The 27,159-nt window shown below is 35.8% G+C and overlaps 1 long non-coding RNA gene across 1 annotated transcript; it reads right to left on the bottom strand.

The window, feature by feature from the left end:
* Nucleotides 1-25,891, bottom strand: LOC140342427 (uncharacterized). The gene is made up of 4 exons (XR_011923084.1): nt 25,362-25,891; nt 20,625-20,882; nt 10,463-10,586; nt 1-9,670 (listed from the first exon to the last, which is right to left on the bottom strand). It is a non-coding gene; the product is annotated as an uncharacterized lncRNA (long non-coding RNA).
* Nucleotides 25,892-27,159: the final 1,268 nt, after the last annotated feature.

Genomic DNA, 27,159 nt, shown 5'->3' with positions numbered 1-27,159 from the left:
TGCAGTTTTAGTTTGTTTATTGCTTTAAATTATACAGAAATGTAGTTTCACATATAGGTATAACATAAAAATATATATTTATTACAGTAGTGATACTTGTTACTTTATATTCATTGACCCCCTTTTGTGTCACCAAAAATGCATAGATATTAAGCAAGCTGCCCATTGTAGTATCTCTATATAGAGCTTATCAATAAACGCACAACACACACAAAACCTAATTTATACAAGTTTAACCAATACTTAAATATCAACTTTGCAATTTATTGTGCTATTTAGGAATAAAATATACCGAATATGGTATAACTACATCCAGCAAGGTCTTTCAAAGGCTAAACTGCACATATCCATGATTCAATATTCAGGTAAGACATTCACTTACATGCGTTAGATGCATTTATTGCTATATAAAATAAACTGCTGTTAATAAGTTAACTCCTGTTAATATTGTTATTCACAAATGTGTAAGAGCTGAGAAAATAAAAATTTTATAACATGCATGTCCAGACTTCAAACTATACAAGGTGTTAAAGTTAAATAAAATCTTACAAAAGAATAACAGCAATTTTTTTAGTTTTGACGAGAAAAGACAAGCTTTTCACGAGGTTTATGCTTGCAGCCATAGACAGAATTACATATATTGCTACAAAATTAGTGCAACATTGTTTTGGTGTTTTATTCATTACTACAGGTACTTAGATTATACTAATTAAACTGGGTATATTAAAAATACAATTGTTTTGAAATTTAAGCTACAGATAACACACAAAAACAATACATGTATCTTACAGAACAGATGTGAAATTGACAGTGAGCCAAAACCATAATTTTTTTCTATCACAACCACAAAGAATAAGCCAACCAATCTTTCCTGCCTGGGTTGCCTGTACTCTGCTCTGTGCATGTACCTGTTTGTGCATTATAAGCTTACATGTCTTAAACCAAGGAAATATTTTAGTGGTTGGATTGTGTTTCCCAACCTTTGCCACTAGAGCTTGGTCTATAGCAGACATCAGGCTACATCTGCAAAGTAAATGTCAGCTATCTTTATCATTTCCAGCATGATTTTACTTATTCACAGAGAGTTTTTTTTTTGTTCTAAGTTCTACAGTAGTGTCATTATGTAATGAGTGTTACAAGTGTTACATAATTATCTTTAGCACAGTACATTATTTTTTGTGCCCTATGCTCAGTTTAGACAATATTATTGCTAGTAGTTGAAGTAAACATTATGCATACAAACATATACAAGCAATTAGCTTCCTGAGCAAAATTCAGTTACTATTAGGTCAAGTTTTTTTTTAATTATTATTATTATTATCTTGATTGGATTTTAAAGTGTGTGGTGGATCAGGTTAGTTAAGATTTGATCCTCTAAAACAATCTTATTTTTAAAAGCCAATCTTAGGTCAGTCAAACAATTATTTACCAGAACCTTAAACATCAATTGATTTACCAGGAAGGTGCAATTTGACCTTGCAAATATGCAAAATCGTCTCAAGAAAAAAAAACTGATTAAAAATGTGTGTATTACATACATACAGGCTGTCGACGCATTGGTTGTCTGCAAACGTGCAAGAACAAAATAACAACAAGCAAAAACGTATTAGCAGATATATAGTATATCTAATAACATGTGTTAACAGCAACAGCCCACTGGATTGTTGCATTGTATGGTACTTTGTTAATTTTTTATACCTACCATAAAAATAGTATTTTGTACCTTGCTGTGTAGTTTATTAATTGCTTGTTTTGGTGGAACCAAACCAAACCAAGATTATTAAATTTACTAATCAATTAATTTCATAATCCAGTTTTATTTTGTTATTTGTATTGTTCTAGATCAGTAATCAGTTTTAAAAGCTTGAACAAGTAATCTCTGCTTCTGTAGTCTATACACATATCATGTTGAAGCAGCATCTTGCATCTGCTTGCTAAGCCAACTTCATCTGTGTTGACATCTACATCTAACTGACTGCAACCTTTAAAAAAATATAAAATGACTGCAATAAAATAACTCTTTACTTGATGTTTGTAATATTGCTTTGGTAAATTACACATAAAATCATAAAAACTAATTCAAGGGAACAGATGGGTAGGTGTCTCAACTACATGTATCTAGGTACATTATTTGGATGAAAATGTGTTGTTCAGTCTATGCGCTGGGCATCAAAACACAAAACCATCTGAATGACAAGAGTTTGGGTTTGTTAAATATAAATATTACCCACAACAAATATATTTAATGCAACAATGGATACTTTCAGCTGGTACTGACAGCAATATCTGCTGGTGCCTACAATTATAACATTTTAAAAATCAAGTTAAAAAAATGGAATTTTTCTTACAGCCATTGTACAGATTTTCCTTAAAGTGTATCAAAAGTCAAAGCTTTAGATAGGAAATTGTTAAAACCCTTGTCAGTTTGTTAGGAGAAATCTCCTAGGCCCCAATGAATGACCCCCCCCCCACCTCCTGTTCCATGGACAGTCACTAAACTTTATTTTGAATTTTCCATCACCTTCTGCCCTTGTGACAATGCCTTAAGGATAAAACAGTAAAGGTCATTTTCCCCAACAGCAATATAGTCCAGGTTCTATAACTTCATCCAAAATTAAAATACAACATTTTTGTTTATGAACTGTAAACTGTAGACAAAATATAATATGCAAGTAACCAGTTACATAATCCCCTACCTCCAAAATTTAAAAAAAGAAAAACCTAAAGTATGTTCTTGTGACATTATGCCAACTGATGGCAAAGGTGAAACAAACCTTGCTACAACCACACACTGAACAACCACATACTGAAAGAAACCCTAGTTGTTGCATATGTACCTTAAAGAGACATGATTAAAATGTTCTACTATTTCAGTTAGGAAATATGAAATATTTGGACAATAAGTTAGAATAATTATTTAAAGATCACCCTTAAATTTGTTTTTCTTTTGTGCACAGAAAAGATAATGGTTGTCTCCTAGTTGCAAAGAACCATCCATCATGTTGGAAAACCACGTCTATTCACAATAGCTACCAAAGATGGAACATTCTGGACAACACTCTAAAACACTGCATGGCCTGATAATTGTATATTCTTTGCAAGTCATGAAAAAATAAAATGTATTGTTTCTATTTATATTGTAGGGAAAAACTTTTAATGTTCTGAATGTTTTTTTGCATTTTCCTTCACTTTTGGTCTGTTGAAACCAATGTCAGTTGATATGGGGAAATAACCTAACAGGTTTCAGACAGCAGTAAACATCCTAAAAGGGACAAATAAGTTTCTTGTAGTTTGTTGTTTAAAAGTATATATGTATCAATTTGGACTAAGTCTAATAACAAGGGAAAAGTGTCAAACGTTACTTTTTACTGTAGAATGCAGTACTGGACTGTCTTAAATGTTTCCTCTCTTTCTAGTACTCTACCCCATTTACCTTTTTCACAAAACAGCCAAGAGATCTTCATGCCTGTGAGAATTTAACAATAAATGTTTTTCATCAAAACACATGAACCATACCTATCTATGTTTCTGCTGAACACCCTCGCCTCTGTCAATATTTGAAAATAAAATTGTAAAAACTGAAACCCCTATTAAAAATTTCCACTGACTGCAAAGTGTATAAATGTTTTATTTTATTGAAACCAAAGGTGTAGTTGCAAGTAAAACATACTATATATGCATATAGTTAGCACAGCATCAGCACAAGTTACATACATTGGGGTTAATTCTACTAAATTAGTTTGATGGTTGTCACAATTTCTTTCTTCAGACTATATTTGGTCTAGATAACTAATCTAGTTAACTACCTTACATAACAGGTCAACATGCCATTTTCATCAGATATAATTTATTGTGGGCTTTGTAGTATTTTTACAGGGTGTACCTGTAACTCACTACAGAAAACGAAATCATAACTTGACAACATTCGTCACTAGTGATGGCTCACTGTGCTACTGTCATGATATGAAAGCACTCTGTCACAAGTGCATGTTCCATCTGAGTGGCATATCTTCATTGATTCCTCTAAAAGAAGTTTGAAAGCAGTCTTACTGCATAATGGTAATTCCAGACCAAGTTTACCTATTGCCAATTCCGTTAACCTAAAGGAGTCCTATGACAACATGAAGTTACTACTTAAAGCAATCCAGTATAAAACAGACCAGTGGAACATCTGTAGGGATCTAAAGGTCATTGGCCTGCTGATAGGAATGCAAGGAGTATTCACAAAATATTGCGGGGTTTCCTATGCCTGTTGGACAGCCGATCTAGGGGAGACCATTACGTCAAGCGTGATTGGCTACCAAGCGATACTTATAAGCCCAGAACAAGCAGTGTCAAGTTTCTGTCTCTGGTTGATCTGCATAAAATATTTCTGCCACCTCTCCAAATCAAGTTAGGCTTGATGAAGAACCTTGTAAAGGCCATGGGTAAATCAAACCCCATGGGTTTTCAGTACCCTGTTGAGAAGTTTCCAAACATAAGCATTGCAAAAATGAAGGAAGGGATATTTATAGGGCCACAGATCAAGTCTGTTTTGCAGGATGATGTTTTCAAACAATTTCAGCAGTTGAGCTAGAAGCTTGGGATGCATTCAAGTGGTCATGTGAAAATTTTGTGGGCAACCATAGGTCTCCTGCATACAAGGAAGGAGTTCAGAATCTGCTTGATTCATACCAGGATCTGGGTTGTCATATGTCATTAAAAATACATTTCTTGCACTCACATCAAGAATTCTTCACAGAAAATCTTGGTATGGTGACGAACAAGGAGAAAGTTTTTACCCGGACATTCAGTTACTGGAGCACTGCTACCAAGGTTTCTGGAATGAAAGTATGATCGCCGACTACTGCTGGATGCTTACCTGCGACAATCCAATGAGTACATAAGAAAACAATAAGAAAATTGTTTCTGAAGAAACAATGGTACCTGACTGACACTGTTCAGTAGATCTATATGACAGTGTGTCTTTTTACTTCACACTGAAGATGTAAAAACTGATTTAGAAAAGTTTGCTGTGGTTTCTGATGATTATCAAAACTAATTTGTTTTTGACCTGTGTAAATCAGCAGGACAGCCAGGCAGAGTTTAGGAAGAGTAAATCTCCTTCCCTTTTCTGTCTTGATCTCCAGGGGAGCGCAGAGCTTCCTCGGATAAATATGTCATGGATTCCAGGAGACTTTTGGCTGCTCCTTTTGCACATGCCCACTATCAGAGCTTGTTCTTCAACGGGATGAAAATGCCGATTTATGCATGTGCAGTGAGATTGGCACTCTACCCCCCCCCCCCATCAACTACTACTTTACCTGATCTTGCACCTGCACAGTGCTAGATCGGGTGATGTAGGAAGAAGGGCAAAGAAGATGGCGGCCCGATGCTTTCTCTGCGCTGGCACAACAGAGGATACGGGGCTATCCCAGAACCTGATCCAGGGAACCTCTAGAGGGATTGACAGATCTGCAAGGGTAAAAGTGAGTTGTTGTTTTTTTCAGTTTACTTCCTCTTTAAGTGATGCCCACACTATCAGCTGCCCCTAAAGTTGTCCAAGAAAAGAAAAAAACAGATCTATTTGATTGGTTACCAGTCCATCATGGACAAAAAAAAACTTGATTTTGTATATTATGCTTGTATGCAACTTTATAATAAGCTTTTATGAACAGCACAACTTTATAATAAGCTTTCATGCACAGCATTTTAATCTGCATCAGGGAAGCCAATTTGTCTCTTGCTGATCTCCAAGGCTTCTGAAAGCAATGACTTAAAGTTAACAATTTGCATCCAACATCAGAAAAAACTTTTATATTTAATTTGTAATAGAAAACAATTTAAAAGAAAATTTAATGAACTTAAAGCCCTTTCCACCAAGGTTCATATGTTTTAGATAAAGCATATAGCTTGAAGTCTCACAGCTCTGTACTGTATCATGTAATCAGTTATTGCTACAAGACACCAACACATTTATGGCTTCCTTTGCATCAACAGTGACAGCTATTTTGCATTTCAGTTTTAGAGGTATTTTGAATTGTATGCTACTGCAAGCACAGCTCAACTCTTATTGCTTTCTTCACTGGAGTGCTTATATGATGATATAAAAACCTGGAGGTTTTATGCTAAAAAATTTTACAGCAGGGCTTTGATTCTGCACACCGAAAACTAACAGTTTACAAAGTACTCCTACTTTTTATTATATACATATTATTTTACAATATATGCATGCAATTATACCTCACTGTAGAAAAAAAACAACCTTCATATTTAGTGCATATGTATTCACGGATTAAAAAAAAAAAAAAAAACTATGCATGTATGTTACTTCATATTCTTAAGTATCCTGAATTTGTATAAAGATTTTGGAAAGACTACATGTCATGCACTAATTAGTGTTGCAAATATCTGTCAGCAGTAAAGAAAAATGATGAGCATTCCAGCAGTATTTCCTGCATAATTAGGGATATCACCAAAGTGATTAGGAAACCTATATCTGACCAAAACTCAGTTTAGTCAACAGGCAACTGTCCTTTGGAAATTGAATGATTGACAGCAAAAGTTGACAATAGGAGGTAGAGTACCTCTGTAACTGTTGAACATTGTAAAGATTGGCAAGATCACTGTATAAAGCACCCATATAGTAATTAAACTGATATCACTGTTTCCTTAATTTCACAGGTATCGCAAAAGTTTTTTTCACTTTTTTTGATGACATCTCTTTTTTGATGAAAAAAAAGGTATTTTACAGGAAAAAATGTATTTTCTGATAATCTGCTAATGTAAAAAAAAAAACCTATTTAGTAAAATGTTAAATGTCATAATACAAAATGACCACTACATGCATGTTAAGAAACAGTGGTACTCAATATGATACACTTTTTCATCACTCTTACTCAGTAAATATTGTTTCATGCACTGCTTCTAAAGTGATACTACAGTTAGCTATACTGTATGGAACTATACACATCTCAAAATGGAAGACATTGGTGATTTTGTTGTTCTCAGACAACTTGTAACATTTTGTCCACAAGTAGTAAACTATACAGTATTTACGTTTATATTGCACATATCCCATTATCAACCTATTATTACTGAAGGAAAGAAAAACAATAAAACAAAATGTTATGAATACTCAATAGTGACAGTTTCAAACACTCATATATAACCAAAAGACATGATTACATAAATTGGGTTGCCTATTAGATTTACAAAAAATTACATAACAGTGTGCTGAGTGAAAAATTATTTGTATCTATTTTTATATGATGCTATCTGAACATACTGCTAAAATTCTAGAACCCAGAATAGAATGCACATTACTGAACATACAATGGCACTGTGATTAATTACAAAAAACAAAAACAAAAAAACAAAAACAAAAAAACACCACCACCACCACCACAGGGACTGATTTATAAAAACGAAAAAGACAGAATTTTAACATTGTTTATGTGGTTTCACAATGGTCATTGAATTTTGCATATTTCACATAATTTAGAAATCATATTTGTGCAAAACTGTCTGGTATTTTAAATAATTTAACATAAATTTTACTATTGAACATGTAAAAAATCCTTGAATTTTAAAGAAGAACACCAGTAATACTGAGAAATCAATCCCTCACAGTGTAAAATGCTTAAACAATAACGAGAGAAGTAAACTAAAGTATTCCTCCCATATTTAAACCTAGAGAAAGCAGGGTTGGAAATTATAGTTTGGTTATTGATATAAGAAACTTTTTTCATATTTCCTTTTCTTTAGCTTATATAAATCATTCGCAGAGTGTTAAACTGGCCACAACAACAGCACAAGGTAACAATTAACCTGCTTTCAAAATGATGTACAGATATTTCCATCACAACATCTAATAATAAGATATAAATGTCTAAAAGCTACACTACCATTTTTAACAAACTGATCTCTGTGGTTCTACCAAAGAAATATTTGTGTCCTTTAATCAAAACTTATAACACTTTTTGACTTAGAAACATATTGAAGTATCTGTTACCACACTTCAATATGTGTAAGTCAAATCATTGTCCACCACGAAAAAAGCAAGAAGAATACCACCATGACTGTTTTAGGAGAACAGTGACAGTTTCACATTTAAAACACACACTATGCATAGCTTAATTTTTTTATCCTTTTTATAACAAACCAAGACACATTGCTGTCACTCCCATTTACTTTTTTTTGTTACAAAAAATAAAACCAAGAGTTAGGCATAGTGTGTGGACAGGGTGCCCACATATGTTAAAATTGAAGCAACCGATTAAACACCAAATGCTATAATCCATAATGTTAAAGTGATTTTTAATGCATAAACCTATTTACAATAAAAGTATGAACATATGTTTGACTGCTAGCCAATATTGTTCTTTAAATAAATGAAAAAGACAGAAAACAGGCTTGTTGCGATCTTACCAGACCTATAAACCCAGTATTTTAGAAATAGCACTCAACTTTTTGCATATAAATAATTGTGTAAATCGTGCAATTGTATACCTTTATACAATTTACACAAATATATTATATATATATATATATATATATATATATATATGCAAAAACTATTATATAGGAATGAGCTGGGCAAGTCCTATTTCCAACATACACACATTCTTATACACAAAACAATGTAATATTTACTACAATAACTTTACTATCTCTAGCATATTTTCTAGGCAGACAAAGGTAAAACTGTAGATTGTACCAGTAGATTGTAAGATAGCAATGACAGAATTTGTTTGTGTTGTAAAGAAAACCTGAGAAATATAGGAACAGTCAACCAATAACTAAACAAGTGTAAACTTTTCAAGAGATTTGAATGGATACAGATTTTACCAGAAACATGAGATTTAATTATCTTAGCCAGCTTGCCTGCTTCTTTTTTGCTCTTTCTAAGGCAAATGCATTGTAAGTAGTTTCATTCCAGTTGTATGTTTACTAAAGCAAATAGGTGACAATGGCAAAAAGTACAGCAGTTTGGTGGTTTAAATACATGCCTAATAAAAGATAAAGAAGCATACTGTGTGCTAGAAATTCTTAAATTTAACTTTGGCCACAAGATGGTATTAGTCACATCCATATAAAAACACAGACAGTGTTAGCAAATCACAATAAAAATCTTCCACCCAAATGCCATTGCCATGGCAAATTCTTCAGAACTGTGTGATCCTGCACCATTCTTGTTTTCCCTTTTCTGTAACATGGTAATAATTTCCTTCATTTCCAAAAAAATTAACAAAAAAAAAATTAACAAAAAAAAAATTGCAGACTGCAAAAATCAAAAACAATCCATAGATGTGGCTACACAAAAGCCATTTTTTGTTGCCATAATTACTTTTTCGTTAATAAGGTTGTGTGAAAACCCACTAAACATCCTCTCATTGGCCAAGGGTTTTCTTGTAACACTGACATGTCATTATTTGTGTAGAGCATGACTGAACAACTTTCATATTTATATAGATGATAAATTTTCATGGGACATATCTTGATGTTTTGTCTGAAAACCATGTTTTTAGGACTATTAGTAAGGAAAAGTCACAGTAGCGTTGTTTAAACTATAACAATTTTTTTCCATCAGTATTGTTCATCAATTTGCAAGTGACTTGCAATATATACTATGTTGAAAAGATGTTCCATTATACATTTTTTATCTTGTTCTTTTATCATTACTGGTGGCCTAGGAAAAGATAAAAAGAGAAAAGTTAAACATAATTTATTCAAAGGTTTATAAAACCAACTAACTAAACCAAAGACATCTAATAGGCACTCATTTACACTCATTTTGAAATACATTAGAAACGTGTTTAGTGAATAAAAGTACTACATTTATAAACTATGCATCTAATCAACAGTAAACTTTGTGAGGGGAGAGTATGGGAGCTGTCATGTTGTGCAGGCATAGATCGATCATTTGCCCATCCATTGCTTATTCCTATATTAGTAACGGAAAAGGAAGAATGTTGTGTAGCAATGAAAAGCAGGAAAGAATGCACCAACTTCAAAAAGCCCCTACTACCAATTCCTTCCCCAATGTAGCCATATTTACATATCCTCTCCATCCATATTCTCACAGAATGGATACAATTGGTGATAATTAACACTATGTTTTATTGTGGGTGGGCATAGTGGTAGTCCACAATTGCAAATCTACCCATTGGATGGCTGTGCTCTGTCAAATCCTATGCCTATAGACAAAATGTTGAGATGACAAACATTTGTTCAGTTTTAAGGCACATTGCAAAAATGGTAACATTTTTTTTTAAAAAAGCTTTGCACATAATAGAAATACTCCAGAGTTTCTTTAACAGCTTGTCTCAATATCTTTGTGTAATGCAGTCTTAGAACACATACAGGGAGGCAGTTTCCTGCAAGAGATACCAGTCAACTGACCAGCATCCTATGCCTCACTGGATTTTTTCATTAGCTGTCTGAAATGGGAGGTGTGCTTTATTAATAGATGCATACTTACCCTTAAATATCTTCACCAAGTTGCACAAGTTTGTGAAGTTTCCCAAGGGTGAACACATTGCCAGTAATTGGCATAACTAGCCAAAATTGACCAAGCCACCTACAACACAGCGATATTGTAATTGCTAATAAAAACAAAAAAAAAAAAACAGATATTAGTTGGATTTGCAAGGCATTAGTTGCAAACAATTCTGTTTCGTGGAACAATAGCATTTTTTGGCTATATGTCATGTTTAATTAACATTTATGCCGTTTCTTTTTGTTTATGTATTTAAACTGATGGTTTTAAAGAAGCAAATGATGTAGTTTATATTTTTCAACAAGTTGTTTCTGATCTTCATTATATCTGCAAGTAAACTTTATAGCCTCTTAATAAAAACATTAAAAAAAACTTTGTTTTAATTTTTGTTTTTAAAATTTAGGCATACAGTATCAGCTTCCTGGATAGGAGTTCATGTTCCCAAAAAGCGGTACAATAAAAAAAAAAGGAAAAACAATAAGTGATACAAACAAAGACATAAATGGGACAGCAGTTCAACATCACTTAAGTGCATAATGAAATACAAGGCAGTTTACATTGGTCATAGCCCATGTAGCATGACTCTCTAGAAAATAAAAACATTGATTTTCCGAAAACAAAGTAGTCATCATTTGGTGTGTCGTTATCATTAAGCCCTCAATAGTTAAGCACATTTCTTCAAAGGTTGGTGATTACAGTCTGCCTTATTTATTTATTTATCCAGCATACCATACAACCTTGCTGTCAATTGCTTCATAAGGTGTACATCTTTGATACAGCTGATCAAGGCAGACTGGGTGGGAGGGGAGGATGACTTCCAGTGGTTAGCTATTAGACATCTGTCAGCGGTAAGAATGTTGGTCATCAGACGCTTACGGAGTTTAGAGAATTCAAGAATCCGTAACCCCAGAAGATGGGTCAGCATATCTAATGGTATAGGCACCTCTAATATCTCAAGGAGGTAGTTAACCATGTGCCAATAGGGGACTAGGTGTGGACATGTCCAAAAGATTTGATGCATGGTACCCTCCTGTGTAACACAGCCAGCAACAATTGCTTGTCATAGGGAATCTTAGGAAGGACCTCCGGGATGAGGTACCAATGCATGAGAATCTTATGAGTATTTTGTTTTTTTGAACTTGTTGCCAGATGATCTTCCATAATTCCTCCGGAAGCTCCCTTCCTAGAAATCTTTCTTATTTTTTCAGTGATCAGACCCCTCTGCGCTGGGCCACCTATACAAATTGTCTTACAGGATGTGGGGGACAAGAATACTAGGTCCTTTGTAATGACCTTAGCATAATGCCTAATCTGCATATAACTATAAAATGACCCTGGTATCCTCAAATTTCTGTTGAATCTTTTGAAAGGACAAGAGTCTGCAGGGATTGACAATTTGCCAATAGTGAAAGAGGAGACAATCATGCCATGTGCGGGTTATGTGTAATGTGATGCTATCGGAAATTTCTGGGGTGCAAAGAAAAGTAGTGAGTAATGAGGCGCTGGACGTTAGGGGAAATACAGTATAACCAGAAATGCCTAGTGAACTGTATCAGAGCTAATATGGTGGTTTTAGAAACCAAACTGGAAGAGCTTCACAGTAAGGAGTTGGGGTGAATTAGCGACATCCATAGTTTTTCCAATTCCATCCAACAGTTAAAGGACTTAAGTCGACCATGATGCAAGAAGTCTAAGGTGTGCCGTGCAGTAGTATTTAGAAAAGTCTGGGACCCCCCAACACACACAGCCGCACCCAGGGGGGAGTCTATGCTTTTTGTAGCCCCAGATGAAATCCAAAACAGCTGCCTGCAGCCCTTTAAATGTTTTATGGGGAACATTTACTGAGAGAGTAGAGAATAGATAAATTTCAGTACGATTGACATCTTAATCAGGGCTTTGCAACCAAGAAAAGATATTGGGAGGGATTTCAATTTTCTGAGAAGTCCTGGGGTTTCCTTGAAGGGAGGTATATAATTGCATTCATACAGGGTTTGATATGTGGGGGTCAGATGTGTCCCCATATTTCAGAGAATCAGCTTGATAAGGGTACTGTGACTGAGGGGGCTGCATCAGGTCATCAGGTAAAGTAACCAGAAGGGCCTCTGTTTTGGTTGAATTAATTTTGTATCCCGAGAGGGCGTCATACTTGTCCAGTACCTTATGGAGGTTGGGTAGGGTCACTAAGGGATTGGTGAGAGGTAAGAGAATATTGTCCGCATAAAGTGCTATTGTAAAATTTTTAGTTTTGATAGGTACACCTGTGATGCCGGGATGTTCACCTATCATGGGTGCGAGGGGTTTTATACATAATGCGAATACCAGCGGAGGGAGGAGACAACCCTGCTCATGTCATTTTGGATCATGAAAGAGGAGGATTTGGAATGCGTGAGTTTAACTTCTGCCGTGGGATTAGAATGCACGGCATATATTGCTTTTAAGAAAGGGCCCTTTATCTCCACCTTCTGCAAGGTCTCCATCATAAATGGCAAGCTCAATCGGTCCAAGGCCTTTTCAGCATCCAAGTTCAAGACCACGGCACCAGATTCCATTTTGTTTAAGGCATCTAAAATATTATTGGGGCATCTTGTGTTATCCCGAGCCTAGTGATAAATCCAACCTGATCTTTGGTGATTATAGTGGGTAAGTATGTTCCCAGGTGGGTAGCTAGTATTGTGGTAAAAAATTTTAGGTCGGTAAGAAGCAGAGCAATGGGGTGGTATCTGGCAGTGTTTTGGATCTTTGCCTGATTTGAGGAATACGGAAATATAGGAGTGAAGCATGGATTTTCAGGCCCAGGGACCCCTCTAGAAAGCTATTGAACAAATTTGTCATATTAGGGACCAATGTGAAGGCATATGTCTTATAGTAGGTAAATGAGGAAGGCATCAGGGTCTGGAGCTTTGTGTGGTAATTTTGTGATTGCGACAAAGATTTTTTCCCCTGAAATTTCTTTATTGGGAGCTTCCACCTGGCTTCTCCAGAGTTGGTAGAGAGCATTTAGAGAGAGATTCACGAATACGAAGATAGGGGAGGCACACCGCCTACACAGACTAATTGAGTTATAGTCGCCAAATATTCTGGCAATGGCTTCTGGGTCATATTGTACTCTCTGAATTATCTCATAATGACAATAGTGTGGATTTACAAATCTGCTCCCGGACCTGCCGTACAAGTAGATTATTCAACTTATTTCCTTTATCAAAAAAGTTGTGTCGCAGGAATAGCAGCAACCTTTCCATTTTATCTAGGTCTAATTGTTTTAGTTTGTGATACTTCTTTTTGTGTGAGAGTGGGTGAGTTGTGACCGTTCATATCTCTATCCTTTTTATGTTTGGTGTATTCTGATATACAGTAGCCTCTAATTACCACTTTATGGCCCTCCCAGACGGTAGAGGTTTCTATCACAGAATGTAAATTTTCTTGGAAGTATCTGTGTAGTGTATTTTTGGATAGTTAGCCTAGTGATAGACATACAGGGTCAAGGGGTGACAATTAAGCATCACATCTGAAAATTTACACGAATTAGCATAAAAAGACTATCTGTAATAGGGAGATCACTGCACCATCAAAACCAACAGTGCTCATGAACTGAATTATGCCATTAGGCTTAATGGAAAAAAAAAACAAAAAAACAAGACTAGGAGCATCTACAAGGCATTTAAACATTTATGCAGGACTTGTTATAAATATTACTATTTGTAGACCTCAAATTGACATCCATGAGCTCCTGTTCTGTAAGTGTATACAAAATGTACATATAGGACTTTATATTCATACACAAACGCATACACTTTATATCTACACACACACAGTCCGAAAATAAAATGCACATGCAGAAGCATTGTGTCAAAACTAAAGTATACTTTTACCACTTGTATAACTAGGTGCTGCTAAACCAAATCACTTGATTAAATGATCATCAACAAGTGTGACCACCTCTACAAAAGCAAACATTTTAGCAGTTTGTTTTTATGGAACATTAACATGTGTAGTAATAAAATGCCAAGGAAAAAACTTCAACAATGATCTTTAAGAAGCAAATATTACTGCCCATCAATCTGGGAATGGATAGTTCCAAAGAATATAGAGTCCATAATTTTACAGTGAGAAAAATTATTCACAGGATCAAAACATCCAAGACAATTCATTCTTTAATCTTACCAGGTGTGGACATCCCAGCATATTGACCTTACAGCATAAGGTAAATTTTTAGGGAGGACTCAATGAACCTCACTGCATGTTTTTGGCATGTGGGAGGAAACCGGAGTACCCGGAGGAAACCCACGCAGACACGGGGAGAACCTGCAAACTCCATGCAGATAATGTCCTGGCTCGGAATCAAACCTGGGACCTAGCGCTGCAAAGGCCAGAGTGCTAACCCCTGAGCCAAAGTTTACATGCTCTACAGGCCTTAGTTAGGAAAATGACTATAAATATTTAGCTTTTTTTGGAAGTGTTGCCAGAAGAAAACATCTTTTCTTTAAATAGAATATGGTGGAAAGGCTTAAGCTTGCACAGTTGCATTTGAACATATCAAAAGAATGAAATAAACTTTGGACAGAAGAGACCAAAGTGGAGATGTCTGGCCTTAATGTACTGCACCAAGTTTGGCAGACATCAAACACAGCATATAAGCGTAAATAGCTCATAACAACTGTCACATGGGCACTTTGCAATTAGTGAGTCGACCATGAACTTCTCTGTATAGCAAAGCATTTCAAATGTGAGGCTATGGCCAAAACTGGGTCATACAACAGAACAAGGATTCTAAGCAGACCAGCAAAGCTACAACAGATGGGATGAAAAAAAGATTCAAGGTATTGAAATGGTCTAAGTCAAAGTGCAGACCTCAACCCAACTGAAATGCTGGGGCTTTAAAAGAGCTGTGCATAAACCAATGCCAATAAACCCCAATGAATTGAAGCAAGGTTTAAAGAAGATTGGGACAAAATTCCGCCACAACATTGAAAGAGAGGGTTGAGGTCATAAAGAAATCATTGGTTCAAATTATTGCAGTTAAAAGTTGGTTCTACAAACTACTAAATCGTGGGGCATACATACATTTTCACAACTGGCTTCACTATTTTGGCTTCGATTTTGCTAAGTATATAATGACATGGTTGTGACAGTTGTGTGTTTTACACCTGAGGGCTGAAATAAATATCTTAAGACCAGACAATTTTTTATTATATCCCGATATTTTAAACATCAGAATTGAAATAGAGTGTACTTTCTTTTTCTCGTTAATATTTAATTTATTTCCCTACACAGAATAAACAACAAAAAAAAGGTTAATAGATTGTCCCAATTATACAAGCAGTTAAAGTAAATTTGAGTACAAGGAACACAATAGCAAATTTAAAGATTGATTCAGAGTATACCAAGCACTCACTCAGAGAAAAACCATTTACATGCCATGTTCCTTTCACAAATCCTTTAAACTGCTTCAGTCTTAATAGTAAGATACAATTAGCACAATGAAAAAAGTGAACAGACCACAAGAAACGCTTTTTTTTAGTAACAATTCAGTTATTTTTTTAAGATAGAAGCCCTAAATAGCACTGTCATTTACGAACCAAACAGAAAAAAAAATAATAATGTGAATATAATTTAATAAAACAGCCAGACAAATAAATAATAAAACAAATAAATAATAAAGTGCTCAATATAAATATACAGACCTGTGGTGCAAATGTTAAAAGGAATGTAATTAGAATAACTGTGAATCAATTGGTATGACAGGCAGTATTTCCATCCAAGTCCTTTAGTATCAAAAATACAAAGAAAACGATGCTCCACCAGAAGCCTGTAGCAAGAAAAAGCCAGTATTTCTGCATTTACAGCGTGAACCTCTGCAGTGGGCAGGAGCCAACAGCTTTGTGTTGAGATGATGGATTACCTGGGAGCAACACTGCTTCATTATGGTCAAATAGACTCCTCTGTAGAAGGCCTGCGTTTTTTCCTTTTCCTCCCTTTGTTACATTCAGAATAAAGTCCTTATGTGGCCACCAATGCTCAGGAAAAGATACTTTTCTAAACCCCCGACATAAGATAGATGACAAGACCATACACATTCGTATTTAGTTAACAGCACAAGACATTTCTAAACTCAACAATTCTAAACTAAAAAAAACATATCACTGCTATATATAAATTTAGGCACATATTTAAATTCTTTGTGTGTACAAAATAGGAAATAAAACTAAGCATTGTGTTCTGCTGTGTGGATTATATATCTGTAATAATAAAAATTTGTATACATTTTTTTACATAGTTACATAGTAGTTTAGGTTGAAAAAAGACATAAATCCATCAAGTTCAACCACTAAGGAAATAAACATATCCCAGATATAAAACCCTATAAGACATAGTTGGTCCAGAGGAAGACAAAAAAAAAACCCTGGTACAATTTGCTTCAACAGGGGAAAAAATTCCTTCCTGATTCCATGAGTCAATCGGATGTTTCCTGGATCAACAGTCACTGTTATTTTTACTTTAAAGCCTTAATACCCAGTTATAATCTGTGCTTCTGGAAAAACATCCAGCTTTTTTTAGCAATCTATATTAGTTGCTGAAACTACTTTCTGAGGGAGCAGATTCCACATTTTCACAGACCTTACAGTGAAGAATCCCTTCCTTATCCGGAGCTTAAACTTCTTTTCCTCCAGACGCAAAGAGTGTCCTCTTGTTATTTTTAATGATCCTGAAGTGAATAATGGGGAAGAGACTTCTCTATGTGGACTGTTTATATATTTATAGAGGGTGATAATAACCTACCATAAATGTCTCTTCTCAAGAGAGAACAGATTCAGTTCAGCTAACCTCTCCTCATAGCTGAGCTCCTCCATTCCTTTTATTAGTTTAGTTGCCCTTCTCTGCACTCTCTCCAATTCGACAATGTCCTTTTTGTTAACTGGTGCCCAAAACTGGACTGCATATTCCAGATGTGGTCTGACCAATCAATGCTTTGTACAGGAGCAGGATAATGTCTCCATCTCTGCAGTCTATTCCTCTTTTAATACAAGAAAGTACTTTACTAGCTTTAGATATTGCAGCTTGGCATTGCATGCTGTTATTAAGTCTATGATCTACCAGATCCTTTTCCATTTCAGACCTCCCCAAATGTATTCCCCCTAGACAGTATGAAGCATGCATGTTGTTAGCTTCTAAGTGCAAAATTTTAGATTTATCTATCTATATTTATCTATATTAAATGTCATTTGCCACTTGGCTGTCCAATCAAACAGTACATCCAGGTCTGCTTGTAGATTATAGACATCCTTTATGGACATAATTCCATTACATAGTTTGGTGTCATCTGCAAACACAGAAATTGTACTTTTAATCCCAAATTCTATATCATTTATGAAGAGGTTAAACAGTAAAGGTCCCAACACTGAACCCTGGGGTACACCACTTATAACCTTAGACCATTCAGAGTATGAATCATTAATTACAACTCTCTAAATGCAATCTTTCAGCCAGTTCTCTATCTATTTACAGATTGACTTTTCTAAACCTATTGCCCCTAACTTGCATAATAACCGTATATAATAACACTATCAAATGCTTTAGCAAAGTCCAAGTACACTAAATCAACTACTATTCCACTGTCTACCTCTTTACTTACTTCCTCATAAAAAGAGAGTACATTTGTTTGCTAACTTCTGTCTTTCTTGAAGCCATGCTATCACTTAAAATATTATTTTCCAGCAAAAACTCCTCTATGTGGCTCTTTATCAAACTCTCCAAGACCTTTTTACTATGGACGTTAAACTAACGGGTCTGTAGTTACCTGGTAAAGACTTTGCTCCCTTTTTGAGATAGGAACCACATTGGCCTTACGCTAATCCATCGGTAACTTGCCAGTGACTAAAGAGTCTCTAAAAGTTAGAAATAATGGCTTTGAAATAACCGATCTCAGCTCTTTGAAGACATGTGGTTGTAATCCATCAGGCCCTGGTGCTTTGTCAACCTTGATTTTTCCCAGCTGTTTCTCAATCATATCAATTCTGAGCCATTGTGACTCATTTAAGGCAGTGACATTGCTATTATGAATTTGCACGTGGGCTCTGCCTTTTTCCTTCGTGTACACAGAGCTAAAAAAAAAAAGTGTTTAGTAAATCTGCCTTGTCTTTATCCCCAGATACCAACCCAGCGACATCCTTTAAGGGGACCTACATGCTTAGATCTGATCTTTTTGCTATTAATATATTTTAAAAATTTTGGGGGGTTTGCCTTACTTTCCTTTGCCATCTCTTTCATTTTGAAGTTTTGCACATTTTATCTCCTTTTTACATCTGTTGTTATATTCTTTATAGGTTTCAAATGATGAAGCTGATCCTTCATTTTTATATTTTTGGAATGTCCTTTTCTTATGGCTTTTTTAACATCAGCTGTAAGCCACATAAGTTTAAGAGGCTAAAATTAAAACCTATTACCCAATATAATATATTTTTCAGTTTGCTTTTGTAGAACAGACCTGAAACACTCCCATTTCTGTTCTGTGTTCTTTGAGGACAATATTGTCTCCCAGTCCAAGTCACAGAGAGCCCCCCTTAAAAATTGGAAAATTTGCTCTCCTAAAATTAAATGTTTTTATCTTTCCTGTTTTTGCTTCCTGTTTACAGCTTACACTAAATTTAATCATATTATAGTCACTGCTACCCAGATTTTCTTTTATTTGTACATTTGTTATAAGCTCTGCATTGTAAGAAAGAACTAGGTCCAGCAGAGTATCATTTCTAGTTGGGGCTTCTATAAACTGTACCATACAATCTTGTATTAAATTCACAAATTTCCTCCCTTTTGCTGTTCCTGTAGTGCCATTACTCCAGACAATGTCAGGGTAGTTGAAATCTTGCATGATTAAAACACTTCCACTTTTTGCTGCTTTTTCTATCTGTTCTAGTAGTTGATTTTCTATTTCTTCCTTAGCACTGGGGGGCCTATAGCAGACTCCAATCATTAATTGTGTTATTTAACCCCACATTCAACGCCACCCATAATGCCTCAACCTTATCGCTTGTTCCCTCCGCAATTTCCTCTTTTACATTCACTTTTAGATCACTTCTCATACAGACACCACCACCCTTTTGTTTCACTCTGTCTTTACGAAAGAGAGTATACCCAGGAATATTGACAGCCTAGTCATGCGAAGAACAAAGCCAGGATTCAGCAATACCAACTAAGTCATAATTCTCCTCACTCATTAAGGCTTCCAACTCCCCTATTTTTTTTGCTGAACTTCTAGCATTGGTGAACAGGCTCTTTAAACCATTGCTGCTTTTACTATCATTGTTTGCCAAATCATTTTGTTTTTCAGTACAACTAGTACCTAATTACATTTATTTTAAATTCTGTCTACACATAGGGGTATATCTTGAAAAAAACAAATGGCCTAGTGAATTTCTGTGATTTCAGTGAAGGACAAATCCAGAATTTTGCCTATATCTACTTTTTTTCTTGTCTTCTTTAAAAAAAAGTACATAAAGTACACGCATCTCTTGAAACATTTGACTAACTTTACACAGAATAAACAACATATCTCTTTTCAAAAAACTAACTCTAGCTCCTGGTGGCTTATTGTTTAAACAATAAGCTTAACAGCGCATGTGCAGGAGTTACAACATCCAATGAATGAACAGGATTGCTGTATCCATGGAAGTCCACGTAGAGCTGGAAGTGAGGATGACGGCTCTCTAGCAAGCAATGATGACAGGTCCTGGACCAGTTATTGTTGCAGGACAACTTCCCAGGGTATGTACCATAATTAGCAAGTATGATGTGCAGAAGGATTATGGCAGATAGACACAATTCACCAACAAGTTTATTTCAAGTTTAAGTTTACATTGCAACAGAGGACAAGACTCAAAATGATTAATAGGAATTAATTGAATTACCCAGGAAAATTTCAACAATAAAATTAAATTATTTTTGTAAATCTATGATGAATCACATAAATGTGCAACCTAAAGCATATGTTGCAAAATAACAAATAAACAAAAAAATATAAGTGAAAAAGTATTTTCATTGATGTTCAAAAATAATTACTGTATTTTGACATTAAAGTCCAAAATCCATTTATTTCCACTATTCGGTCCACATTATTAATTTGATAAAGCACATGAAGTAAAATACTCACATGGTATTATCTGATCTTGCCTTGACCTTCAAAATGCTGCAGTAGACATCTGCAGGATCAATCAGCATTAGATCCACAACAGACATGGGGAAGCTGGGCAATCTTCATTGCCAAATGTTTTGTCCTGTGTTACTTAACTCCTGATTATGAAAGGTGGGAAAGCTCCTTACTAACGGTCTTCAAGAATACTCCGTAAATCCAAGCTAATCTGAACTGAAAGTGTATCACTAATGTCTCTGAATGCTTTACACAAACATTCTAAAAGAAAAAAACAGAATAATATATATTAAAAAAAAAAAACATTAGTCTTGTTTTCTCTAATTTGAATTAAAAATGGAGTATATCAAACACTAGTCATAATATAGACTCAAACATACATCAAACAGAGACCTATACGACACATAAAAAATATATAAGAACAGATATGTATATGCTTAAATAAAAATGCTACAATGTACGTGTGATACAAGTATGTGACATGGCTGGACTATGAATGATTGTGTGTATAAAGAGTGATTAATCGACATCTCAAACAATCCTAAAATGGAATACAAAATGCAACCTGATACACACCTGTTGCAAGCTAACTTCGCTAATCTAATTTTTATGGTGAATTTATCCAGCAGGGAGTATTCACTGACAATGGAGTTCTGTCAGAGACAACCAAGGACTGAACCATTAAATTCTGTGGACATTGAAATGTCAGCTAATAAATTGACTATTATGACACCTTATTTGTATGTTTGATTATCCTATATCTTGTGTTGTTATTGGTTCAATAACAGTAAATATTTAGGTATGTATTTTTCATGGTGGTTTTATTCTGCATGATAATCATATAGGAACATTGTGCATAATATATGTGGTATGTGCTGCAATAAATGTTCTTGTTAACCTAATAGTTTTTGGTATCTCTGCAAGTGCATGTAACACATAACACGGGATAGGTATCTGGTGTAGATAAACCAGATATGATGTTGACAGTTTGGGGTCCCTGTGCCGAGTCCCAGTGAGCGTCACTGACACCTGGCAATACTGTTAGCCTGTTTTTGTTTTTTTTTGTTTTGTCGTTAAGTGAAGGGGTGCAGATAGGTATAGTGGGGTTTTGAGAAGGATGTAAGAAGGGGTGACAGAGGACAAGATGACCATAAACAAGTGAAAAGTGTGGCAAAATAGTTATTAAAGTTAGAAAATGTATAGAGAAGGATGCAGAAAAAGAGAGCTGCGATTCAAGACTTCTGGCAAGATGCTATAGTTATTAATGCCACTAATATACATGAACAAGTACAACTGATTCCTATTATTACTAATAATATTATTAATAATAAAATTATTATCTCCTAAAATAACCTTGACACCAACCTGATGCCTAAAAAAAAACATTATACATTGTCTGTAGATGCGAGGAATTTGTGCAGATACAGGAGTGGATCATAGCCATGCAATCTTTTATTAAATACACGTATCTACATATACTTGTAGTAATTGAGGTCCAGCTTGCACCTCATATGAAAGTAGAAATAACCAATTGGAAAGGACTGGACATGATTTTGCATGTTAACAATAACAATGTGGCTTATTTTCTATTGGTAAACTGGAAACATGACTTAAATATGATTTCAGTAACATTGCTCTTGTAACATGGCATTGTTAAGAGACTTCATTGACAAGACTTTTTTCCTGCAACAGTTAAAACGAAACTAAAGTTCCGCTTTGAAAATCTATAATCAGGCAGGTCTTTATTACAGAAAGGAACTGGTGAAGCTGACCTGCAGACACTAATGGTGGTATACCTGGCACATCCTGGCATCCCGAAGCTGCCGGGACAGAATGATATGTCATCATGGCCAATCGAGTCAAAGGTTATCGATTCTTAGGGGTGGTCACTGCTTTGGTTTCATGCTTTTCCCTCCTCCAATTTTCACTTAATAATCCTGAGTAGAAATCAGGATGTGGGGGGGGGGAGGAAGAACGTTCTTTAGTCCACCAACTTCCTTGGGAATACTCACAGGGTTGCTGGCGGTAACAATGGGTATTTTTTGATTGACCTATTTGCAAACGGATGAACAGAAAATGGTGGTAGCTTTACCAGACCAAATGAGAAAATCCTAATTGTTAGCATGCACATAAGCTTTATCATTTAAAACTAAAAGTATACTATAACATACTGAGCTTAGAACTCAGCTAATGTCTGAATCTTGGTTTAAAGTGTACCTCAAAAAAATGCTCAAAAAGGCAGGTCAACATTGCTGAAAGGGACAGGTGATGACCCTTCCATAATAATCCCTCCTACCTGGTTTATCGCTCCGTAGAACTGACAAAAACCTTGAGCTGTGCAAGCAGCAGGTAATGAATGAACTCCAGCGAGCTTGCATAAAAGTTATGTCATCCAGAGCCAACCAATCAAAACAGTCGAATATCACAAGGATGAAAACAAAGACGATGATGGCAGCACCCCATGATGAAACAGGGCATGTGAGTATAGAAGAATGATTCCACTTTAAATCTCAAACTTTAAACATCAACTGGAGCACCACTGAATCATTATTTCAAAAACTGAAAAACCATGGCTCAAACATGATTTACAAAATAATACCCTCTGAAAGAGTACTGGAAATCAGTCCTTTGCTTTTCTACCAGTACTGCCATATTTTTAGGAGAAGGACCAACCAAACAATTCACAAACATCATCTGTACAGACATTGCATGGTTACTTTTGGAACAGTTCCAACCACGCGGCATATGTTATTTAAATAATAAAAGGAAAATATGACAAAATAATTGAGAAAAAAAAATCTAATGATTCATGCCAACTGTGTGCATACAAAGCTGATCTTTCAGTAGTTTTAAACTATGTATGCTAAATAGTTACCACCTGAGGCAAACAGTTCTGATGGCTTTAGGCTAAAATCTAATGAGAGGGTGGTCCCCAACATCTTTAAGAGATCCACCAGGCCGATGAGCCAAATGACAACTGCCATTTCCTATGGAGGAGAATGCAGAAGGGTACTTCCTACTCTCCGCTTCCCTCCAGAGAACCGAAGGTGCGTGTGTGCCTTCTATGAACAAGGAAGTTAATTTACAGCAACAGAAATATAGTGCGTGTACATGGCTTTAGCCACACATCTGAAACAAACTTGCAGATAACCGTGTAGCTAATTAAGTGGCAAATTACCTGAAAAACCTGAGCTGCATACTTATTCTGGGTCAGAGATTCACAAGATATTAAAAATGAAGGATAGCAACACCAACAACGCAAATTATTTTTTTTCATTTTTTTCGTTCACACCCAGGTCAACAATACCAGCTTGTATTATCTCTTTGTGATCTTTGCTATCTCTTTGTGGTCTCTTTGTGGTCTGCTTTTAAAAATAATTAACAAAATCCGATGCTGTCAAAAATCAAACAGACCCTGTGACCGGTTTTACATGAGAGAGAGTAATAGCAACCAAAACATCCCATAGCCAAAACTGTAGATGCAGCTATTTTCAGCATTCCTCATGAAAGGAATAGCCTAAAACAATAAAAGAATCACTATTGTCTGCATAGATAAAACCACAATATACCAAACGTACATAGGTGTACCATGAGATTATTTCTCAAAGTACAATGCTTAAACAAAAAAAAGTACAGGTGCACATTGCCGCACATTGATCTGCAGTAAGTATATAACCATCTCTGTGATACAAGTACTTTAATGTTACTATACTAGATGCCTGTAAACCACAATATAAAAAGAATGCCCCAGATTATCTACAATGCAGTAAAAGCTAAAATGAAACTATACATTAAAAAAATTAGGGCAAGCATGCTGTTTATTGCATAAGGGGCAGGCTATAAAAAAAAAAAAAAAACATTCTGAAATGCCTGTCCATAATCTTTCCTGAAATGTACACTGAGATGTCCAATGCAGATACCCCAGCATACCACAGGCTGCTGGGAATACATTACATCCCGCACGCATACATGGAAGTTACATCAACCCGGCCTAGCCAATCAAGATGGCTGAAGACCTGGTATGGGACTGGGTGAAGATAGAGGGGCCCACAAAGTGTAAATTAAAAACGTAGGTAAGTTTATTGTATGCAATAAACAACCTTTCCCGCTCGCAGTTTTTTTTATTTTTAATGTTTAGTCCTGATTTAAGCTTTGTACAGCAGGCAGTTTCACTACCAATTTTGCACTTAAATGACGGATTGAGTTGTACAAAATTCTGCCTTTCCAATCATTTTTCCTGAATAGAAATGATCAAAATTCTGATTGCATGCATTTGATAGTTTGTACACATAATACACATCAAATATATTTAAAAGCGACCAACACATCCAACCAACAGACCCCCCACCCAAAAAATAATAATTGTGTCTAATAATTGTTTAGATGCTGGTTTTCCTTCAAGACCTCAACACTTTAGAAGACTGTAAGAAAATATTTTTGTATGTACTAACCCTAAAACTGTGTTTTCCTATTCCCAATTCAAACAAAGCAAAAAAAAAAAAATTAAACATATAACACATTTTTAACAAGACACTAAAGATGGTAAAGCAGCACAGGATTTCTGTTCTAAATACATAGGCAACATCACATCCCCTTGTGAACCCGATTGATTGATAACTCGATATTTGTATTACCATTTAGAATATCACTTAATGTAACCCTAATTTCTCATCTATTTATGGCTTGTCCTTGACATTTCAGTGATGCCTCAGATCTTTTCCCATTTGGTCATGTACTTACCATACACAGCGCAGTCCAGCAATGAAATGTCCTGTGCTCAACTGTTCTCTACCGCGCTGCGTGATTGGTTAATCAATGTGCAGCGACTGAGGCTTCAGCTCCAGAGGCAGCCAATCCATGAGTTTCTGCGGGGATAGATGTATATATGTTCCGACATCTGCACTGCCGCTGTGCAGACGCCAGTTTGATGCCATATTAAAAGCTGGCGGCCAAGTGTATGATATTATTAGTACAAATATTACGTGCAGGGCACGTGAAAGGTTGACACGTTTGAGGGAGTAGAAAATTCGTAGGGCGCATATACCGCTTCCCGACCATGCTCTGGTGTTCTATATTAGATGGTACTACCGGTATATAATTAATTCCTGTTCTGTCACAGAATAGAACACGACCGAGTCATATCAGAGCTCCAGTGAACATGGCCGTGACACCACAGGTTCCACAACAACGAGCTGCAGCTCGCCATGGCAAAAGGCGTACACCCTCCGCAGCACCACATCTTTGCAAAACGCCATGCAGCGGAAGTGTTCATTCTGCGTCATCCAGGTCACTACGGAAATTGCAACAGAGTTCCGCAGTGGCGCTTCACTGCATAAGTTGTCCTACTTTGAGTTCATGTCAAACCTTTCGCTGCAGAGAACATAGGTTGCTTGACACGAGGTGTTGATATATTTGGAGTAATACGTTTACTGTAAGCAGGTTTATGAGCACTAACGGAACAAGTACATAAAAATGCAATAATTGCCAGTGCTGGTAAATAGGTTGCACATGACGTTGGATTGCAGGTCACCCCTAAATAAATGCAGACTGATTGAGACTTATTAAAAAATCAATAAAACATTTAGTCTTCAATAAACATTTTTAGGCAAACACCATGTTTTAGTCACATACTCTACACTGCAGCTCTATATTGCATAATGACATTCTTCTTGACCAATGCTCCTGTCACTGTGTAATACAATGTTTTTTAAAGCGCATGTAAACGTCCCTACTGCGTTTATATGCTTTTCATGCATTTTTATTAGCATTTTAAAGCTTACCTGAAAAAACGAAAACTGAAAAACGAAAAATCTATGGAAACTAAAAATCCATTGAAATCAATGGAAGCATTTATCCGCGTGTTCCCGCGTTTTAATTTTTTAAACATTGCAAGGAACATTATAGATAACGCTCATAAACGTGCCTCAAGGAAACATCCTGGTGTAGATTAGCCCATTGGAGTTTGTAGGAATTTCAAACGCAGGTCAAATGCTGGGGAAAACGTCCATGTAGACTAAGCCTTACACCATCAGCTAAACCTCTCCTAAAGTGTATGGCAATTTTAGACCCACAGTGAGCTGCAGACTCAACTATGTCCTCTCAAGTAATTGGCTGAGGTTTATAACCATATTTTGAACACGGTGTGGTTCCCAAAAGTGAAACGTTTTTTAGTCCCTGACCTGTCTGTTAGTTTGGTACATTGGACTAAACTTCAAATTCTAGAATTTTCAATTAATGTCCATAGAAAAGTCTAATGTTTCAAAGTACTTAGTAGAACTGTTTTTGGTCTCGGTTCAGACGCGTTTCACCCTTTTAGGCTTCCTCAGGGGAGCATGAGAAATCTAAGTAACAACCTTTATTTGTGCTGAAGCCAGTATAAAAAGGGGAAGGTTCTCATAGCTGAATTGATTTAATTGTCCACAAAAAGAGAAAAACTGCCAACATTTAGAGATGTCAAAAAAGGAGAGAGGGAGGGGGCGTGGTCACGCTCTGGAGGCTTGAGCACGCTGTGTCTGTGAGCTCCGTGCAGCCGGCTGCT

The sequence above is a fragment of the Pyxicephalus adspersus genome, chromosome 12, assembly GCF_032062135.1.
Source record: "Pyxicephalus adspersus chromosome 12, UCB_Pads_2.0, whole genome shotgun sequence".
NCBI classification, from domain to species: domain Eukaryota; kingdom Metazoa; phylum Chordata; class Amphibia; order Anura; family Pyxicephalidae; genus Pyxicephalus; species Pyxicephalus adspersus.
This window is presented reverse-complemented; position numbering and strand designations above follow the sequence as displayed.